General features: G+C 40.5%; 1 pseudogene; it reads right to left on the bottom strand.

The window, feature by feature from the left end:
* Window positions 1-10,987: 10,987 nt before the first annotated feature.
* On the bottom strand, window positions 10,988-13,600 carry LOC118616940 (annotated as a pseudogene).
* Window positions 13,601-13,922: the final 322 nt, after the last annotated feature.

The raw sequence follows: 13,922 nt of genomic DNA, 5'->3' as shown, positions 1-13,922 counted from the left end.
TATGGACTGAATTCTGCCATCCCCCTCCACCCACCCGCCTCACCAAATTTATATGTTGAAGCCCTAACCCCAGAACCTCAGAACATGATTGCATTTGGAGATAGGATCTTTATGAGGTAATTAAAGTTAAATGAGGTCATTAGGGTTTGCCTTAATCCAATATGACTGCTATCCTTATAAAAAGGGGAGATGGGGACCCAGACGGACACAGAAGAAAGACCAGGTGAAGACATTGGGAGAAGATGGCCATCAACAAACCAAGAAGAGTGGCCTCTGGATAAACCAACCCTGTGACAGCTTGACCCTAGACTTCTAGCTCCCAAAGCTCTGAGAATTAAATTTATGTTGTTTAAGGCACAAACTCTGTCATACTTTGTTAGGACAGCCCTAGCAAACTAATACACAATACACTTAAGTATATTATTATCTGATGTGTGTGTGTGTGTGTGTGTGTGTGTGTGTGTGTAATAATGAACTGAATTGTGTGTCTTCCCCTCAAAAATTTTATATGTTGAAATCTAATCCTCGAGGTGATGATATTAGAGATAGGGCTTTTGGGGGTAATTAGGTCATAAATGACATTATTGCCCTTATCAGAAGAGGCAAGAATAAAAACAGATACATAGATCAATAGAAGGAAATAGAAAGCTCAGAAGTAAACCATGCCTACATAATCAGTTAATATATGACAAAGGAGATAAAATATACAGTGGGGTAAAGACAATCTATTCAATAAATGATGTTGGCAAAACTGAACAGATACATACAAAAAATGAAACTAGACCATCTTATTTATACCATACATAAGAATAAACTCAATGAAGGTGTAAATAGAAGTATTAACAGTTCCAGAGAGGAACCTGGCAATGTCAGTGCAAAATGGAAGAGATAAGTGTGATGCGCGGGATTGTAGGTATTGGCACAGTCCTGTGGGAGAGACAGCAATGCAGTGGGTGGTTATATTGATGCTACTGTACTTCATGTTAAAAAACAAAAAGTACTGTCAGAAATGAAGACTTCAGGAAATAATTGCTTAGGACAAAATTAATTACCAAAGGGTATGGAATTCTCATCCTCATGACGTCTAAATTCTTAAGAATTCTGATCCTCTGATTCCTCCCCAAGTGTCAACTACTTCAACAAATACTGTAAGAGTCAGTATGACTTACAAGAAACAAGTTTATTTCTGCCAGAAATAACTTTATCTGATTTATCTGTTCCTTTGACTCTTTCTTTCACATTCACTGCCTGCCTCTCCTTTTGGACCGGTCTCCATTGAATTAGCATATAGTCCCACCCCGGAACCTTGGCGTCATTTGTTAGCAAGTTGTATCTAGTCCCCGACAAGCATAACGGTTGTTCCAGTTAGCTAATGCTGCATAACATGTCACTCCAAAACTCAGTGGCATAAAACATTTTTTTGTGCTGTTATATGAGAGAATACACTTATCTAAACTTGTTTCGTAATACACTTAAAGTGCGTACATTTTTGCCAGGCCAAAGTGGCTCACTTGGTTGAGCACTGAAGGGGTCAATTCCGGTCAGGGCACATACTTGGGTTTCAGGTTTGATCTCTGGCTGGGACACGTGCAGAGGGCTCTCTCTCTCTCTCTCTCTCTCTCTCTCTCTCTCCCTCTTCCTAAGCATGTCCTCAAGTGAGGATTAAAAAATAAATTTTTAAAAAATGTGTGCATTTTTGTATGTAAATTATGCTTCAATAAACTTGATCAAAAACACAATGAGGTACATACACTGTGAATGTACTTAATGCCAATTAACTGTACATTTAAAAATGGTTAAAATGGTCAATTTTATGTTTTGCCTCTTTTACCACAATAAAATAAAATGTAATGAAGTACACTTTTTTTCCCAAAATTACATTTAATTTAAAATTTTTAAAACAAACAAAAATGGAAAACATAGTACAATTATTCTCACTGCATCCTCCATGCATTATCTAGATTTAACCATTTACCCACATATTTAATAGTTTTCAGCATGGATATTTTAAACAGTTTGATATTATTATACATTATATTTTTAAGATATCTCGTTGTGATTTTAGTTTTAATTTCTTAGGTTACTACTAAGAATAACCCTATTTTCATATGTGACCAGTTATGTATTTTTTCATACTTTTACTCAATTTTTATAGGACTATCTTTTAGTTCTTTGTATTTTCTGAACTAACTCTTTATCGTCAGTAAAATGTGGTGTGAATACCTTCTTCCAATTTGTGACTTGAGTCTTAAAAATCCTTTTAAAAGTCTTACAAAGTTTGTTCTTATTCTTATATTTTCTTTTAAATTTTAAAGTTTTCTCTTTCATATTTAAGTCTAATTTTCTTGGAATTAACTTATGTGTATGGTACAAGAAAAAGTATTTAATGCCCAGCTTTTAAAATCTATATAACCAATTATTCCAGCATTATTTATTAAATTATCTATTATTTTCCCACTGATTTGAGAGGTGGCCTTCATTATGACTAAAATGTTCATATATCCATGGGTTCATATATGATTCTATGTATTTCTTCATCTATTCCTGAACTTAAACCACATTGTCTTAATTATACTAAGTCTTTATAGCTTTATACTAAGTCTCATTATCCGGAAGGACAAATTCTCTAACAATGATCTTCTCTCAGAGAATCTTGGTTCTTCTCAGCCTTTGCTCTCACGTACACGTGTCCAAACCAACCTGTCAAGTTCCGTGAAAACCTCGTTGGGATTCGATTGGAATAGCCTTGACTCTACAGATCAATGTGGGAAGAACTGACCTCTTTAGAATACTGATTCTTTCTGTCCAATTCTTTCTTAATTCCAAGAAAGTTAGAGATTTAAATATGAAAGAGAAAACTTTAAAACTTTTAAAGGAAATATAAGAATGAGAACAAACTTTGTAAGACTTTTTAAAGGATTTTTAACACTCAAGTCACAAATTGGAAGAAGGTATTCACACCACATATTATTTTATTTTCAATCTCATCTTTTGAGCTCCATCAAGCAACCCAAGGTCAGGCCCAGAGGAAAAATTCAAAGGATTCTATTGAATGGATTGATTAAGTAATGACCATGATAAACCTACCTAAGATCTTGGGGAGCTCATTACCTCTGCATTTCTACCAGGTAGTCTTGTTTGCAATGAAACGTATCTTCAAGATTTCCCTACCACGGGTATGGTAACTCAGAAAACTGATACAGAACAGGAAAAAAAGCAAGGGGAAGGGTTTCCAGATGATGCCCGCGCAAGTTGACTGCAACACAGCATTTATGTTTCCGATCCCCCATTGGACTGTATTACCTTTGTAGCACGACCTTTCTCTACAAGCAGAACCACTTTAGTCACTGTGTGTTAAGGACGATTTTGGGGGCAGAGGGCTGTCAGAACAAACTTAAACAAAGCAAAGTGTTCTATTGTTTAATATTCAGGAAAACTGCCAGAATCACTTTTTTTTTCTACTGCTATAAGGTGACCAAATAAGTGTTCATCTTAACACCATGACAAATTGAGCTTTTAACAGGCTTTAATTCAATACAGCTTTAAGAAAGGATTAGTAAACTCAACTATGTAACATTTTATATCAACAAATACAGTTTGAATTCATCATGAGTTTTCCTATTAGACACTGGCACATGACAATAATATGAACAATGTAACAAATCATTCAAAGCAAAAAAAAAAAAAAAAAATCTTACTCTGCATTTGAGGAAAATAAACTATCAAATTTATGAATGCTTACATCTTCCCCTAATAAAATTGTTAGTGATCCAGGAAAAAATTACAATGCATAAAGGAGGCAACAAAAATGTATTCGTTTTGAAGTAATTTTTAACCTTCAATCTGGAAGACAGTCACTGCACTAATTAGAAGCTTCCTGACATTCTTAAATGAGAAATGTTTATTTCTAATCTTAATCCTTTTCCATTTAAGAAGAGGGACTTAAATCTGTTTTTCTGCAGGGCTATGTGTAAAAACTTCCACGGAGCATGTTTGATCCTTTGATGTGTGCCATCACTGCAGATGGTCCTGTGGGCAGAGAATGAGCAGCAGGCTGAGGGCCCTGAATATTCCACCTTCTTCTAATTCTTACTTCCTATAACCCAGACATATCTCAGGACTTTAAATTCTCTCATCAAGGCCTTATTAATTTCTCCTGCTTGATTTCATCTTTGATCTCAGAAAGATTTTTCTCAGAAACAGGATATCATTAGAAAAGTACTGACTCTCAGGGAAAACAGGAATAAGAAAAGGATGTTTACCCAGCAGAAGAGTAAACCAGGCTCAGGGCTAAACTGACAAAGGGAAGGTGGTGCCTCAGGTTCATCAGGTCAACTGACTCTGTGGTAAACACTTCCTGCCCCTTTCTGAGAAGCCATAATTGACCTGAAATTTTACTTGAATAGACTGAAAAGTGAGTTAGAAATCTCATCATAACTGAACAACCAAGTTTTTATCAACTATGATTAACTCCTGAAAGCTCCTATACCAACAGGCACTCATCAGCCTTAGGAGACACTTATATAAAAGGCTCATACTTATATAAAATCTAAATACCTCACCGCCTACTATTCATAACATCATTCCTCAACATATGGATAGCCCTGTGGAACTCAGAGTACACTGTGGAAATTTAAGATGCAAAATAAATGCATTAAATGGCAATGGTTCTCAATGGGTAACATTTAAAGAGTCCCTTTTGTAAAACAGACTTCCCAGGAGGAAGTGGGCTGCTTGTAACTTCAAGTGTCCAAATGTTAGGAAGGTTACAGAGGATTTTTGTGAATGAACTGATATACACGCCACTTTCTCAGCAGCACTGCCTGAGTATGATAGGACAGAGATGGTGCCAACTCCTATGTCTGTTTATTCTCTGCGAGTGAGGCTGAGACACCCACCCACACCTAATATGCATTTATATATATTTTTCACTTGGCTCATACCAACACTTTAATTGAAATAAGCAGGAAAAGTTGGTCTATAATTATATCCTAACTTTGTAATTCCAATATAGGAAAATGTCTAGAATTGAGTCTTTTCCTCTTCACCCCAATTACTACTGTTTTTGTCTGCATTTGCTGGGACCCAGGAGAAATGCCCTCCAATCTGGTCTTTCAAAATCTATGAGGCCAGCAAGTGACCTTAATACAATGCCAGTCCGATGATATCATGCTGATGCTTAAAAATATTTTTGTTGGCTTTCCATCACCAAAAGATTAAGTTCGAACTCTCTGCCCTACTAGTCTCTTCTTTGCCTGCTCTTGACGCACCCAACCTCCCAACTTCCTCTGTGGTCTTTTATCTTTTATCTTACATATTTGTTCTCTCAGTCATTAAACTTCTCACCTTGCCTTAGCAGCTTGTTTATGTTTTTTAAACTTTGTATCTGCTTTTCACTCTGGAATGTCCTCCCTCGCTTCTCAGTTTAGTAAATCCCTCCTTATATTTTAAGACCAAGTTTAAAAAAATAAGCTGATGAACAAAATAGACCCAGAGACATAGAAAAGAGTATGGTTCAGACTGACAAACCTCACAGGAGGAGGGTTGGGAGGAGGGATGAGATAAACCAAAGAACTTATATGCATGCATACACAACCAATGGACATAGACAACAATGCTGGGGAGTGGGATCGGGAGGAGGGTGTGGGGGTGGGGGTGGGAAGTAGAAACATCTGTAACAAAAATTGCAACACAGCCCTGGCCTGTTTGGCTCAACGGTTAGAGCGTCGGCCTTTGGTCCAGAGAGACCCCGGTTCCCTTCCCACTAAGGGCACGTACCTCGGTTGCAGTTTGTCGCTGGCCCTGGTTGGGTCATGTGGGTGGCAGCCACTCGATGTATCCCTTTCACGACGATGTTTCTCTCTCTTCCTCCCACTCTATCCCACTCTATCTGAACAAAAAAAAATGTCCTCGAGTGAGGATAAAAAAAAAAAAAATTGCAACACCAAAAAAGACCAAGTTCAAATGTGAACCCCAATGCAGATTTCTTGACCTCTCTGGCAACCTAAAGCATCTCCTCTCTTAACTCCTAAACATATTTTATCAGTTTTTATGGAAACAGTTATTAAGTTAGAGGGAAATTGTGAGTTTATATCTTCCTTCTAGAAGTGCTGTTAAGAATTTTCTGGATGATGGTAATGTTTTTTTGTGTTGTCCAATAAGATATTTACATGTTGCTATTGAGCACTTAAAATGTCGTTATTGTGACTAAAAGACTGAATTTTTAAATTTGTATTTACATTAATTTAAATTTTAAAAGCCAAATGTGGCTAGTGTCTAACAGTGCACAGCACAGGTGTATACTGTGCCCAGCACAGATTCTGCCTAATAACAGGTAGCCAATTCCTTTTTGTTTAATGGATAGATGAATGGATGGAAACAATATCACTATTTTAGCTTTCAAGGACATCTAGTTACGATATATGCTTCTAGTCCTAAAAAGACTACAAGGTTTTTCAAATGTATTTAGGAGCACCTGAAAGTCAAAGTATTTATTTCAGAAAACAATAAAACTGATACATTTATTTAATTATATAAATCAATAAATGTTATTATATTATATTCCCAAAATAATACATAAAGTATTTTAAAGATCACTTCTTAAATATGTTTTTTATTGACTTTTTTAGAGGGAAAGGTTGGTAGAGATAGATAGAAACATCTATGTGAGACAGAAACATCGATCGGCTGCTTCCTGCAAGCCTCCTACGGGGGATCGAGCCCACAACCCCGGGCATATGTCCTGACCAAGAATCAAACGGGGGCCTCTCAGTCCATGGGACAACACTCAATCCACTGAGCCACACTGACAGAGCTAAAGATCACTTTTTTTTTTTTTTTAATCCTCACCCGAGGACATTTTTCCATTTTTTGTTCAGGTAGAGTGGGAGGGAGAGAGAGGAACAGAGAGAGAGAGAGAAACATGGACGTGAAGGGACACATCGAGTGGCTGCCACCCGCACAACCGACCAGGGCCGGGGACAAACTGCAACCGAGGTACGTGCCCTTAGCGGGAACCGAACTGGGTCTCTCAGGACCGCAGGCCGACGCTCTAACCGCTGAGCCAAACCGGCCAGGGCTAAAGATCACTTTTTAACAGGATAAATCCTCTCACCAAATTTATGAGAAAGTTAAAACCGATAGTTTGAACAAAAAGCTTGATACCAGCTGTATTCTTTGACAATTAAATGTTTCTTTCCAGGATTGTATCCAGGAACTTGTATTTTGTTTGAGGAAACATGGATGAAGTATTGAGTTTACCTGTGTATTCACAGTAGAGGTAGGAAGTTGGGTTTAAAGGAATAAGAAATGCTAGCAACAATAATAAATGACCACAAAAAATCCATAACACAGCAAATCATTAACAAGAGAAAGGTTTATTTCTTGCTCAGTCATAGTCTGATGTAATTTGATCAGCACGGGAGTTTTGACCTGCTCCGTTTCTCACCTGGGCCGGTTCACCCCTCCTTAGGCAACCTGTTGGTCCCCCGCTCCCGGGAGGTCACCATATTGATGCCTAACTTAGTGCGGACACCCCATGGCATAGCGCAGGACAGCCCAGAACTCCTGGGCTGGAGCGATCCTCCAGCCTCAGCCTCCGGAGTAGCTGGGACGACAGCGCCCGGCAGGCTGATGTAATTTGAGAAGCTCTCTAGGGAGGCTCTCCTCCAAAGCTTGGCTCTGGGAAACAGGCTCCTTTCACTGAACCATCACCCATCATTAGCATTCAGCCTCCACTCTCACTATGGAAGGAGAACATAATGTGTGGGAAGGCACATCAGACACTTAATTACTTTAGCATGGAAATGACACCCATCACTACTCCCATCCCATTGACCAGACCTAACTACAGGGCAAGAAAATAGAGAGGAACATGCACATACCACAGTGAGCCCCAGTGCTTAAGGCCCTGGCCAAATCCATTAAAATTACCCTTGATGAATTACCCTTAATAATTCTGAGTATACACAAAGTAGTTGGCTTACATCAGTGGCTATATTAGATGAAAAATATTCATCTTTATAGAATGGATAGTGTAAGAACGAGGTGGAACAAGGCGGTGCTGAGTAACCAGAAGAGCGCAGGTTTATTGAAAGACCTGCCGGGTTACCTCTAAGGAGAAAATAGCAACCTCTGGTAGAGACTAGGGATTTTTAAACTGGGGGGGGGGGGGGGGTCGTTCAGCCTGAGGATACGTGGTTGTCTTTGATTGGTCGGTCTGGGTTCTCCCCAGTTCTTGATTGGTCGGGGGCTGGGGTCTCCTGGAATTTGTTTTTCTTGTCCAGCGACTGTTTGCAGTTTTGGGTGGGGTAGGGTGGTTCCATCATTACGTTCCTCCTGACTGGAGTGATGCGTTTTAGTTTTCTGGAATGAGAGGCTTAGGGAAAGGTTAAACGATAAGAGTGACGTGTTTTGGTTTCTTGGAATGAGAGGTTAAGGGCAAGGTTAAATGATAAGAGTGATGGGTTTTGCTTTCTTGGAATGAGAGGTTAAGGGCAAGGTTAAATGATAAGAGTGATGGGTTTTGCTTTCTTGGAATGAGAGGTTAAGGGCAAGGTTAAATGATAAGAGTGATGGGTTTTGGTTTCTTGGAATGAGAGGTTTCGGGCAGTAATATGGAAGTTAAGAGCTAACAGATAGTACTCAGCCAGGTGAGAAGCTCATGTCCAAGAAAGGTAACTAAGGAACAGTAAAGAAAACAACAGAGTCATATCTCAGTTCTCATGTTCACCGTGAGGGTTGTAATTTCCTCCACGTTTTAAAGACAGCTCTCTCTCAAAATTCATTTTTATGAGACTGCGCTACAATAAGAAATAATGGGGTATAGTGGTGGCTTCTTTTTGTATATCTGGGAAATCATGGCATATTTTATCTCATATTTGATCAGGTTACTAGTTGGAAATATCTTCAATCTTACACCTGAGTTCCACTCAGCGCTCCTTCCATTTATTACTGGAGACAGGGAGTGTGTATTGCATGGCCTGGGTCACAGTTTCCAGTTTTTAGAGAAAACACTCACTTGTGAGAGCAGTTTGGCTTTTAGACATGTACAGCATTGTATTCTACCTCACAGACTCATCGTCATGAAATCATTCTCTGAGAGAAAGTTTTCCAGGGTGGGAAAGCAACTCAATAGAATTTTTCTTCATACGAATACCAGAATTCATGCTGTGTGTGTGTGTGTGTGTGTCTATAATTTTGTCATGAGTAAGGAAGATAGTAAGGTCTTTGTCTTTAGGATTCAGATTAATGTATTTAGATTTATTAAAATAAATGTGTCTGCCAAGTAAGCAAGACTTTTGAACCAAATAATAGCGTGCTTCCAATAAGTCAAAAGGATGGTGTGAATCTGAGAAAGAGATGCTATTCCAACTCTTCACTGAACATGGGCTCACCTTTTGCCAGACCTCAGTCTGGTCAACAGCTGTGTGTGCACCAGTGGAATAGTAAGGAAGTTTTCTACAAATGTAAAGGACAAACACATGACTTTACCCCTTGGATTTTAAGGGAATGGCAAAAACTAGCTGCTAATAGATAACCACTGCATTGTATAGATAACCATTGCATTGTGTACACCGAAACTGATTGTTCCCTCAGGCATAACAGCTAACTGCAAATATCTGCTTCTGTACATGCTTGCTTGCTTGCATACCCTTAATCCAAATTCCTTAACAGGGGCTAAGACAACTATATAAGCAACCCACCGCCTGAGCTCAGGGCTGCTCTCTCCTCTGAGTAGGATGGGACAGTTGCGGCTAATAAAGCTCTCTTAATTTGAACCCAGTTCGGAGTCTGAGTCTGGTCTGTCTCATTGGTCTACAACACAAGGTCAAATTATGGAAAACAGTTAAGCTTTTGTAAGCCCAAATTTTACAAATTTTGCTTTGTTAATAACATAATTCTAACACATCCATGAGTCTGTGAGACATTTTCTTTTTTCTTTTGGGTTAATTTTTTTTTCCCTTTCTTAAAAATAATTAATTAATTAATCAAATTGCCAACAAGGTGGCTAGACTGGAAAAGCGAGATAGCCATAACCAGGCCATTCTAAAAAAGGGGATGGGGAGGTTTCCCACCTAAAGGCTGAGCAAGGTGTCCCAGGGCCCTTTAGTGCCAGAAGGGCAGGGAGGTGTGTGGCTCAAGTATAAGCCACAGCACTAAGGACAGTGAGGAGGACTCAGGGTGGAGGGAGTGAGGGAGTGAAATATAAACGAACAACAATGGCCAAAGGAAATGATCAAAATAACTAGTTACAGTCACAGGGCTGGAGAGGGGGCTAGGGAACTATCATGGCCTGTGCCACAGAGGCAGCTCCCTGCCTGATTTCAACACATGCCAGAGAGCTGCTTCTTGCTGAGCATATTAACCTCAACAGACTAACCCCTCCCCCGTTCCTTAAGAGGAAGTGTAGGAAAGAAGAGCTCATCTGGAAATTTTCAGCATCTCATCCTGTGCACCTGCAAACCAGTGGGAGCCTGCACCTTTAAGGTGGGTTAAACCAGGTATTGTTTGGCACAGAAGTCCAGTCTTCCCCTAGGGGCCATCAGTGATGGCCAGTTACTGGCTCATTATTTCTAGGGTTTTGGTTCCACCCTTACCATTTCTTCAGGATGTCTGCTCCCCAGAGATGTCCTCTAAGTGTTTAGAGTCAACAAGTCTGCCTGCTCAGGTTCCCTGGTTCGAAGGAGGGGAATGATTCAAGATTTCTCACTCCACCCTGATCCTCTAGGGAAAATGAATATCTTTGTGCTTTCTGAAAATATCTGGAACCAGGGACCCTAGGCAGGAAAATAGATATAGAGGTGGGGACTTTCTAACCAGACTAAAAATTTAGACATCTTAGGGGGGAAAATTAGGCAAAAGAAAGATCTGAGTTTCCCACCTGAAAAGCTGAGCAAGGTGTCCCAGGGCCCTTTAGTGCCAGAAGAGCAGGGAGATGTGTGGCTCAAGTATGTACTAAGGACAGTGGGGAGGACTCAGGGCTCAGCTACTGGAGTGATGAGATTTTTCTGATTTCCATCTCTTCCTGACAGCCCGCCGATATCTCCCTCTCTTCCACACCACGTGCAAATATCATAACAAGCCCCAGCCCCTGAACCATGTCATCACCCATATGCCAGTCTCACAGGCCATCATGACAACAGCCTGCTTGCCAGGGATGCGTTTGGCCACATAGTTCTCTAAGTACCGTCGGTTCATCTGTCTTGTCTCTAGGGTGGCCAGACTCCGGGGCCAGCTTTGCTCATGGGTATTTTCTATCAGCTCATTGACAATAGATGCAGGACAGCCACTGTCCACCAGGGAGCGCTTGATTACAGCCTGGAGTACAGCATCTGGGGTGGAGATCGTCCCTCCCCAGCGGGTCACTCTTGCTAGCTGCAGGGAGTTCACCCATTCTAGGATCTGACTGTATTCAATTGTCTCCTCCCCGTTCTGTTCTGAAGGTTGGGATTGACACTGCGGATTGCACGCACGTATGCCCTCAGCAGCTGGATGTCTCGCTTCTGCTCCGCCAGCTGGTGTTTGTGTTCAGCTGAGGCCTTCTCCAGCTCTGCGATGCGTGTCTGCTGCTGCTGTACCACAGCGCGCAGGTGCTTAATGCAGTCGTGGTTTGGCAGCTCATCTTTGGGCATCTCAGGCCGCAGCCCTGTTCACAGGTCACAGGCCATTTTGGGTTGTGCTCACAGTCACTGAAGTGAGACATCAGGTTGTCAAGCCGAACAACAACACTGCAGCCAAATACAGCGTTGTCGCAGGCAATCTGCAGCTTTGACAACATGTTCCGCGTTATCCGAGGTACTGGGCGCAGGTGGGCAACCGTCACCACGCGCTACAGTCCACCGGACACATCTGCTGCTGAGAACCACTGGGTGATGCAGGCATTGCAGAAAGCATGCTCGCAGTGAGGTGCCACCTGGAAGCCGTCTGGACTCTCTGTACCCCAACCCGGCTGGAGCTGAGGCCGCAGCGGCCAAGGGACAGCCCCGGTGCCGTGTCCCAGCCTTCCCTGGGAGGGGAAGGGGAAGGGAAGCTCTGTGAGACATTTTCATCATCTCCATTTATTGACTGTAATTAATACTGAGCCAACTAGCTCAGAGTAGAGATTTCCAAGTTCTTTCAGTTCTGACACAACATGTGTCATTTCTAGGTATAAACATTACCCAAATTAATCACTGTGACATCTTGCTGTGGACTGAATGTTTGCATCCTCCCAAAATTCATATGTCGAAGCCTAATGTGATGTATTTGGAGGTGGAGCCTTTGGAAGGCTATTAAGTCATGAAGGTGGAGCCCTAATGAATGGGATTAGTGCACTTAAAGAAGATACACAAAAGAGATCATCTCCCTCCCCCTCCCCCCCCCACCATGTGTGGACCCAGCAAGAAGACAGCCATCTGCAAATCAGGAAGAAGGACCTCCCAGACCTAACCGTGGTGGCACCCTGTCTCCAGAACCATGAGAAATCAATTTCTATTGTTTTCATCACCTGATCTACAGTATTCTGTTACAGCAGCACAGACTGACTGAGAAACACCTATATATGGAACATTATGCATCCATACAAAAATCACACTTACAAACTATATTGTATGACATAGAAAAACATTCACATTATTTGAAAAGGCAACACTGGATGTTCAGTATGATCCCAACTTTTAAATAAATACATTGTGTAACCCAAGTTTTCTATTCCTCTTATCTCTTTTAAATGGTCTGTTGTCTCTAGAAAAAGATACTGGAAAAGCAAAGGTTGTGTCCTAGGTCACTGCAGGTGGCCCTGTTGTGAATGGAGTGGCCCTACAGCTTTGCCACAGGCATATCTTCCCTGTCAAACACTTCTGAACCCAAACCCCACAATTTACTGCTTCCTCTCCATGAACACTAGAGATTAATACAAGGCAGGCCTCACCTTATTTGATTGTCCTGTTACTTTCTTGTCCACAATACTCCCACTAAAAACTGTGCTAAGTAGCTGAGGAAATTTAAGGAAATTACATGTGAGAAGAGCAAACCTAAAGAAATGCTCAAAATATGACTTTTGCCAAAGCCCAGAAGAAAGCCCTCAAAAAGTTAGTCCCAGCATAGGAATCCTCTTGTAGGAATAATCCTATCTTTAAAAAAAATTTTTTTTGTTATTGATTTATTTCAGAGAGAGAGAGAGAAACATTAATTTGTTGTTCCACTTATTCATGCATTCATCGGTTGCTTCTTCTATGTGCCCTGACCAGTGATCAAACCCGCAACCTTGGTATATTGGGACAACACTCTAATTGAGCTACCCAGCCAAGGCAGAATAATCCCATTCTTAATTTGACTCTCCTGTGCTAAGGTTCTTTCTTCATTCAAACATCTATTTTTCTGCTGTAAATTTTACACATTTTGGAACATGCTATCCCGTAAATATTTCACTCTAAGATTTACTTTCTGGAAACTATATGAGAGAAAAGTCATGGAACTCAAATTTCACAAACTGTGAGACAGTGTGAAAGGTAATCAAATAATTAGTATGTTAGTCAAAGTGCTTTTATACACACTGTGGAGCACTGACCTGTTTAGTAAGTTCTTCGTGAGTGCTGCCAAAATTTCTAGAATTCAACATAATACCATAAATCCAAAAATATTGGGAACACAGACCTATGTTGTTTTATTTTTTATTTTAATGCACATTTCTCTTATTATTAGAGATGCTGACCTTCTCTTTCTAGAGATGGGATAATTATAAAAAGAATCACCTACCTTTTCATCACACTTGGTTAGATTTGTTGAGAACAAAGAAACCTTGCAATCTCCTCCCTTTTTGAGCAAGTAAACCAGTTAAGACTCAATTTGTACTGAGAAAAGATTATCAACCCTTGTACTAGAGCAAAAACTAGCATTCATTTCTCTAATACAGTGTGTTTTCTAAATTGAGTTATAATTGA

The sequence above is a fragment of the Molossus molossus genome, unplaced genomic scaffold (assembly GCF_014108415.1).
Source record: "Molossus molossus isolate mMolMol1 unplaced genomic scaffold, mMolMol1.p scaffold_m16_p_5, whole genome shotgun sequence".
NCBI classification, from domain to species: Eukaryota; Metazoa; Chordata; class Mammalia; order Chiroptera; family Molossidae; genus Molossus; species Molossus molossus.
This window is presented reverse-complemented; position numbering and strand designations above follow the sequence as displayed.